Here is a 9,099-nt window from a genome sequence, read left to right on the forward strand (position 1 = left end):
GGGTGAGGACTGTGGCGTACTTTCCTACAGTAACTCTAAGTGGTACGGTGATCCTTGCTCCTATCTCCGTCCATTCATCTGTTTCGTTGACAACGTGATCCTGGTGAAGGAGAACAAGACATGGGAGGAGGCTCTGGAGCACTGCAGGGCCATCGGCAGCGTCGACTCCAGCCGACATAATCATTACCGTGACCACCAGTATGACCTGGTGAGCCTGCAGTCTGAGGACGACCACCGCTACGCCAGGGACAAGATCCAGGAGGCCACGACCAATGAGGTTTGAGGATTTGTGTTGACGGGTCACATTGTGAGCAATCTGAGAACCCATCGTCAAAAAAGAAAGGAAAAACAGCACCCTCTTTTCCTTGAATTTGACGGCCACACTGTGTGGGCCAGGGGAGAGAACAAAAAGACAAGAACAACTTCATTTGGAATAAAAATAACTCAGATAATACAAATATATAAGGATTTAAAGCAATACAAAACAAAAAGTATTGAAGTGAATTCAAAATTTAGAATCTGAAAAGTTGAATTAAATAACATTCTTTGTCATTTAACACCCTCCGCGCCATTGCCGACGATTAAAGTCAATTGAAGCCAAATTTTGATAGTGACGCTTATCGCCATTGCCGACGGCCTCCGGCAATTGAGCTTTTATAGCGCGTTCGATTGCTCGAGCCAAAATGCTACTCACGTTAGCCGGTTAGCTAGCTGTGTTGTTAGCACAGAACTGGATCGCCCATCTTAGATCGTCGTCGCCATAAGCATCCATTCTATCCATTTCTTTCAATCGCCTGTAACTCCTATTCCTTGTCCCAGATGGCATTTTTGGTCAAAACAGCGTTTCTTTGACGGCACAGAGCTGACAATCTAGAGCTCTCCGGAGCTCCGGCCTGGATTCACATTGTCAACAAGGCCCATCCAGCTGTGTGAAAACTCCTAACGTAGGACTACCGGTTGTGGACCGGAAATGGCGGATTTTCAAAATAAGAGCTCAAATTAAAAAAATGCTGGCGTGAATTAGATCCTAATCTTTCAATAAATGATAGCGGTCTAAGTGTTAATTAAACATTTCAGATTCTGAATTTTGAATTCATATAGGAACAATTAGCTTGGAAAATAAAAGTAAGGTTGACTAGATCTAAGCTGAGTCCTAATTAAAGCACAGTAACACTTGAGGGAAGATGTTTGACCTCCTTTGCTTTCCATGTTGTCCCCAGGTGTGGACAGCTCTGCGTTTCCTGGCGGGCCAGTGGCTCTGGGTGGACGGGGAACCACAGCAGTACCAGAACCTGCCACTGTGTCCGGCCTGGGGGCGGCACTGTGGAACCCTACCCAAAGACAACAGCACCCAGTGGCAGATCAGGGACTGCATGGAGAGAAGGAACTTCCTCTGCATCAAATCCCCAGCAAAACAGCCATGAGGACGAGTAGCGTGCAGGCACAGCTGGGATTTGTAGTCATTAGTATTCAGATTACTACTACAGTAGGCTACTATGCATATAATATACTTTATGTTGGTTATTTATTCATATGTTATGTTATTTATAGCAGTGGTTCCCAAACCTTTTCATGTCAAGGACCCCAAAATTGACACTAATTGGATCCACATTTGAAAAGATATTATGCCAGGGATCCCCATAAGAGAAGGTTTTAACGGCCCTAGCAGTGATTCTCAACACGTTATATTTCAAGAGCCCTCGGTTTGACCTGCATTAGGCTACGGTCCCCTATTGAATGGCATTTTTATCTCTGGGACCCCAATTTACATTGTAATCAAATTAAATTAATTTAACTCTGAAAGTAACGGGTCCAACCTGGGGACCCTCTGGAACTCTCTCAAGGACTGAGAGACCCAATTTGGGAACCACTGATTTATAGGGTGCTCGGGAGAGATCTCTGCCGAAACTGTGTGTGTGTGTGTGTGTGTGTGTGTGTGTGTGTGTGTGTGTGTGTGTGTGTGTGTGTGTGTGTGTGTGTGTGTGTGTGTGTGTGTGTGTGTGTGTGTGTGTGTGAAGGGGGAGGGGCCACATCGCGACTCGTTAGTTCTGTTCAGAGAGGGAGAGAGGAGAGAGAGGGGGAGGCAGAGAGAGAGGAGGAGGCAGAGAGAGAGAGAGAGAGAGAGAGAGAGAGATATAAGTGTGTGGGCATGGGGAAGTCATGGAATGGTTTTAACTAATGGGAGAGATCCTCATGCTCAGTGGCCGACCGTAGGATTAAGGTACGTAGGTAGTATATAGGATCATTAGGTAGATTAGGGTGTGGTTTGTTCCACTTTTTGCTTAAACTGCCTTACTGCCCCACACTTGCCTTGTACCTTATAGCCCCAACACTATATTTTTGGTAATCTGCATAATACAAATTACTGCCATTGTACAAAGGTTTAAGTCACCGTCTGTTGAATTGTTGAACGAGATTTTATTCAGTACCCAAGCATGTGTAAGAGAATGAAGAGTATCATACAGGCTAACCTGGAGGATTCTGGGGGTGCTGGTGAATGGGGGAATAAGAGTGGTGCAAGTTTTATGACTGGGTTTGTGTATTTTGAGCTGTGCAATTGAAGTGTCTGACAAACGTCTTCCATAGGTTTAAAACCAGACTGGTGAGCATTTGGGGAATTCAGGGATTTATTGGGAACATATGAATAAAATGTTCAATGACAATGGCCCAAACAATGCTTTTCAGGTTGCATGTGTTGTGGGTGACCCGGCCAGGCGGTGCTTTTCAGGTTGCATGCGCTGTGGGTTGGATTCAGTTTGTCATTTGGCTGTTTGTTGCCTTGGATTGGCCTTGGATTGGCAAAAAGCACACTTTGTTGGTGTGTGCCTCCTTTGATGTCCTGTTGAGGGCAAGGAGGACACTTTGGTCCACGGACTAAGCCTGGCATAAGGCTTAAGTCCAAATTAATTTGGATGGCCCATACATTATTTGGGTCCTAGATCCTGAATTCCAGATACATGGTAGCTTGCCAGCCTTGCCTATTGGATTTAAGTTGCTTCAGTCACTGAAAATGTCAAACCCAGTTGGCTGTATGTATTTCAGTCATGGAAACCACTTGCACTGACTCTTGCACTCATGTTTCAGTAGTATACTGACATATTTTGTGATCTCTTCAACATTCCGATGCAATGGGTTTTTTGTAGCTACAATTTGGATGTTCAACATATTTATTAAAGGTTACCCTAGAATAGTGTGTTAACCTGTTTTGCTGACAAATCCTGTTTCTTGTTTTCCTCATTATAGACTATCCTGTCTCCGGCTCTCTTAAATCGCTCCTGTGCACAAGGTTGCTGAGGCTGGGGGCAGGATGGTGTGGCAAAGTGGGGAGGCAGGTATTTATGGTTACAGCATACATGGTGCATATTTGTTTGGTAAGCCTTGTTATAAAGTTAAAGATGACGAGGTGGCTAATTGATTTTATTAGGTGTTTGTTATATTATTGGTTGCTAATTTGTGGTTTGTTTTCTGTAGATAATGTGGTGGAACCACATTCTTATGGAGGGGGGTGTGAAGGCCCTGCCCCCTCTGCCTCACTGTAGGCTAGCCGGCAGCCTCGTGATTAGGGCAGAGTGGAGCAGGCCGTCAGGCCAACTGTGTACACCTGAGAGGGGTGTGGTTTGGGAGTATATAAGGGCCTCTCCTTCCATGCTCTCAACTCTCAAGCCAGCTCTCTTACCTTCCTTTCAAGCAGTTGCACACCTTCTACAACACTCACACACAGCACACTCCATACATCCATACACTGCATACATGACTGATTACTGACATTGTCACATCTCATACCAGTTTATTTGATTATTGCCTAACTTATTTTAATTTAGAATAATAAATATATAATATAAAAGGTTTGCCTTGTGTGTGGACTCCCTTTTTGTCATGTATGAATGTGGCAACAGACCCATGTCATAGTGACATTGTTTTGCATCAGATCATGTGTCCCTATCCAAATCAGGTTCTCCAGTAGCCTAGACAGACAGACAGACAGACAGACAGACAGAGAATGTTCCACTGAGGTGGGTGATTAATTTGTGATGTACGTCTGTCTTATCACATCAGAATACGTTTTTAAAAGTCTGACTTTTATGTAAACCAATATGGATATTATTTGAATAGGAGACATAGGCACACATGGAGAAGGTGCACCATATGACCAATAGGAGACTGACCTGCATCTCTTCACCTGGTGCAACTCTTTCACTCATTTTGTTAAATGCTATTATTCAAAAGGTGGGTTATTATTCAGCATCATTCTTTTTGCAGTTTAAGCACAAACAAAAAATATATATATATATATCCACAAATAAATTATGTTGATGTGGCATATACAAAATATATGTTCATATATTTTAGGATTTTATTTCTAGGGTAGGATGTCTGTATTTCATTAAATCAATGTTAAAAAAGGCCAAATTGAGTGCACTACATTGTAGGACGGCAACAATTCAGATCTACACTCACATGACTGAGAGGTCATTTTGACCTATTTTTTTTAGATTTTGAACTTGATTATCTTTGCCCATGAAGCTTTCAGAAGGTTCCCCTTCCATGACCATCATCATCCATCATCATTCCATCATCTCCGATTTTTGTTTTGAAACATTTTCGAAATATGAATTTAAGCATAGGCTACTTATACCATCTTTTACTTCAGTCATGCAAAAAAATCTGATTTAATTAAAGGACCAAGCAGTCCTGAAAGGACTTGGTCCTTTATTGGATTTGTAGTTATTTTTCTTCCGCCAAAAATAGCAGTTCTGGCTGAACCGTGCAGTCGGTTTTCGCGAAATTTGGAGATATGGTAGAGGGCCATGCCAAACGGTGAGGATGCGAAGCCCACAACCATTGGCCAAAGGGTGGCGCTATATTGAAAATGCAAACTTTGACCACGCATAGCTCATGAACCGTTTGACCGTCAGCAATGAAACCTCGACACACATATGCGTCTCCTCATGCCGAACAAGAACGGTGCTCTTACTTTTGACCTCTGACCTCTAGATCACCTGCCATTTTGAATTATATGAAAATCAATTAAAATGCATCTCCTCCCAGGATATTTGATCAAAATGCACGAAAACTTCTACAAATGAACTTTGGACCTATACGGACATGGGAAAGTATAGTACGTTTTTTTGAGTGAAATAATGAAGGTTTTATGAGCCAATGAAAATTGCCGTTTTGTGAAATTGTTTCTTTACTTTGGTCTGTTGTAGTGCCTGTGGCTTTGCTGACCTCTGTTGGTCTAAAGTGCCTCACCTGTCAATCACCCTGGCTGCCACACCCTGTGTCAGCTGTTCTTGATTAGTTGCAGGCTATATAAGAGGACTTGTGGCCAGCAGCTCATTGTCTCCCAAACACCCAAACTGAACAGTTGTGTTCCCTTTTTAGGGACCAAGAAGTCACGTAGTGAATTTGGTCACTTATTGTTTTTGTGTTTATTTTTCTTCTCCTTCTACTTCTTCTTCCGCCAAAAATAGCTGTTCTGACTGAATGGTGCAGTCGGTTTTCGCGAAACGCGGTAATCTGGTAGAGGGCCATGCCAAACGGTGAATATGCGAAGCCCAAGACGATTGGCCAAATGGTGGCGCTATAGCGCTCAATTGAAAATGCTAACTTTCAACGTGCATAGCTCATGAACCGTTTGACCGTTGGCAATGACACTTTGATACCCACATGCGTCTCCTCATGCTGAACAACTTTCGTGTTCTGACTTTTGACCTCTGACCTTTAGATCACCCGCCATTTTGAATTATATGATCAGTACTTCTTCTCCTTCTCCTTCCGCCAAAAATAGCTGTTCTGACTGAACCGTGCAGTCGGTTTTCGCAAAACTTGTCAACATGATAGAGGACCATGCCAAACGGTGACTATGCGAAGCCCATCATGATTGGCCAAATGGTGGCGCTATAGCACTCAATCGATGCAAAACTTGCAAACTTGCAAACTTTGAACGTGCATATTTCATGAACCGTTTGACCGTTGGCAATGACACTTTGATACACATGTGTCTCCTCATGCCGAACAACTTTCGTGTTCTGACTTTTGACCTCTGACCTTTAGATCACCCGCCATTTTGAATTATATGAAAAACAGTTCAAATGTAACTCCTCACAGAATCTTTGCTCAAAATGCACGAAAACTTCTACACGTGAACTTTGGACCTATACGGACAAATAATCGTAGCACATTTTTTCTAAGTGAAAAAATGAAGTTTTTATGAACCAATGAAAATTGCTGTTTTGTGAAACCTATATACCTATATGAATACTGAATGATGTTACTGTTTAGAATGAGTCAACTGACTGTGTCTGCATAGCTCAGTTGGTAGAGCTCTCGCCGTTGGACCACAAGGTTGTGTGTTCAAATCCGGGTAAAGACAACTCAGTGTATGCAGTGTGTGCTGCAAGATTTGTGATGACTCAACTATAGAAATATTGAAGTAGATTACATTTGACATATTGTTGAACGCCCTGTGGGCTATATCAGTGAGATCAATAACTTTAAAGACTGGTGTGATAATAGCCACCTTATGTTAAACACCACCAAAACTAAAGAGAAGATCTTCAATCCAAATCCATGGTTATGAACGATTGTCTGCCTAACACACACACGCATGCAGCCACGCGCGCACGCACGCACGCACGCACGCGCGCGCGCACGCACGCACGCACACATACACACACACACACACACTAAAGTTTGAGTACTTATGCTGAACTAACACTGAATGATTTTCCTGTTAACAATGGAGTAACAGATTGTCTCTGTCTAGCTCAGTCAGTGGAGCTCTTGCCCTTGGACAGCAAGGTTGTTGTTTCAAACCCGGGTACAGACAACTCAGCTCGTCAGTCTTATTTGTACATATTGTTGAAAACCCTGTGGGCTATATCAGTGAGATCAATAACTTTAAAGACTGGTGTGATAATAGCCACCTTATGTTAAACACCACAAAAACTAAAGAGATGATCTTCAATCCAAATCCATGGTTATGAATGATTGTCTGCCTAACACACACACGCATGCAGCCACGCATGCACGCACGCAGGCAGGCAGGCAGGCAGGCAGGCAGGCATGCACGCACACACACACACACACACACACACACACACACACACACACACACACACTTTAACTGTGCATGAAAACACACTGTAGTAATGGATAAAGACATGCCTAAAATGAGGACACACCTTCTTGTTACCAAATCACTGAATGGTTTTACTGTTTACAATATAGTCTCTGATTGTCTCTGTGTAGGTCAGTCAGTAGAGCTCCCGCCTTCGGTCCACAAGGTTGTGAGTTCAAATCCCGGTACCGACAACTCAGCTTAGTCTCATTTGTGCATGTTGTTCTTACTGCGCATTGTTCTTCTTCTATATTGGTCCCGCTTTATCGCTGCTTGCAGCTATATTATCTAATTGTTGTAGTAATAGTATCCCACCCCATCTAAAAAAAACACCATCGACAATGGACAGATCTAGTTTAATATTTGTTTTGTCACTAACAAACATTAACATTGAACAGAGTTTGTTGTCACTGAGCAAATCAGCATATATAATAGGTTATATCGCGATGTTGTAAGGGTTGGTAATCCCTCACTTCACACGGGTGTGATTTTTTCTATATAACTTCTGATTACAAACTGAAAATACCCATAAATGTTTGGGTATTTACATGCTATGAACACCATCAGCATGAGTCAAATGACATCAGGTATTTAAAAAGAAACGAAAGCTTTTCTTTATACCAATATTATATCAGTGCATAACAAAAACACAAAGAAAAACATAATTGTGTTTGTAGTTAATGCAGCCACAAAATAAAAAAATAAAAAATAAATAGTACATATCAGACAGTATTGTGTCTGATATACTTGTGTGACAAAAATCTTTTGAAAATAGCAGATCTACAAGCTCACATCACATTTAAATTTGACACATTGCTAGATTGTTTAGATCAACTATTTCCAAAATAGTGCCAATGTAAGGCACTATTCAATAATCAAAATATACTAAATAACTAGAAACTTAAGTTTTCCAAATAGTTGTAGTGGAGTAAAGTATTGAAAATGTTAAATACTCAGTCCTGTAAAGTAAAAATGACTCAAAATTGTACTTAAGCACCGTACAAGAATAAATGCACTTAGTTATTTTACACCATGCAGTGACACGTACAGCTATAGGTCTCAAAGTCACTCTTTTAGCTCATGAACACACAGCTTTGTCATGTTAAACATTGCATGATGGATCCCTTTCGAAATCATTCCATAAATATTTTTCAAATCCGTCAACAACTCTTTCTTTCTTTCTTTCTTTCTTTCTTTCTTTCTTTCTTTCTTTCTTTCTAATGTAACTATAGCCACCCTCCATCCAGTTTGGAGCTGTTGCTGTTCTGTGAGATGTCTGTGAGAATGTCTATAAAGACGTTTTGACTATGGCTTGGTGTGTGTTCTACCTAGAGGTGACAATCACGATATGGAGTCTTGCTTCAGTCCAACCATGTTGATGTCAGGAACACAGTTTTGCATTGAAAAGCCATGTTGGTGAATGATGGAGTTTAATTCTGCTTCATGGAGCACCACACCAGTCATTAATTTGAATGTCACACAGAGACCTCATTTTACTGGAGGATGGCAGAAAACCAAGGCGAGGCAAGGTTATTTGTATAACTAACACATTTCAACAACAAGGCCATTCAAAGTGTTTTACATACAACATTAGGCATTAACACATTGAGGCCGAGCAAAATAAAATAAACAGTATATATATTTTTAAAAACTTCCTATCTAGTTTTTAAGTCTGTGAGACAATTTATCAATAGTCTGTTGTATTGGTTGTATTTCTAGTCAGTGGCTAGTGACTTATATAATGGTCACCCTTCTCTGACATACCATTGGTCCGATATCTCAAACCCTCACCCTAACCCTAACCTCCCACGGGGCAGCACACCTAAACCTAACCTTAACCCTCTCCCAACCCTTAACGCACCCCTCACCAACCTTAATCCAGTCGTCTTAACGCACCCCTCACCAACCTTAATCCGGTCGTTTTAACGCACCCCTCACCAACCTTAATCCAGTCGGACCAATGCTATGTCTAACCA

Source organism: Electrona antarctica (assembly GCF_951216825.1).
Source record: "Electrona antarctica genome assembly, chromosome: 11".
In the NCBI taxonomy this organism is placed as follows: domain Eukaryota; kingdom Metazoa; phylum Chordata; class Actinopteri; order Myctophiformes; family Myctophidae; genus Electrona; species Electrona antarctica.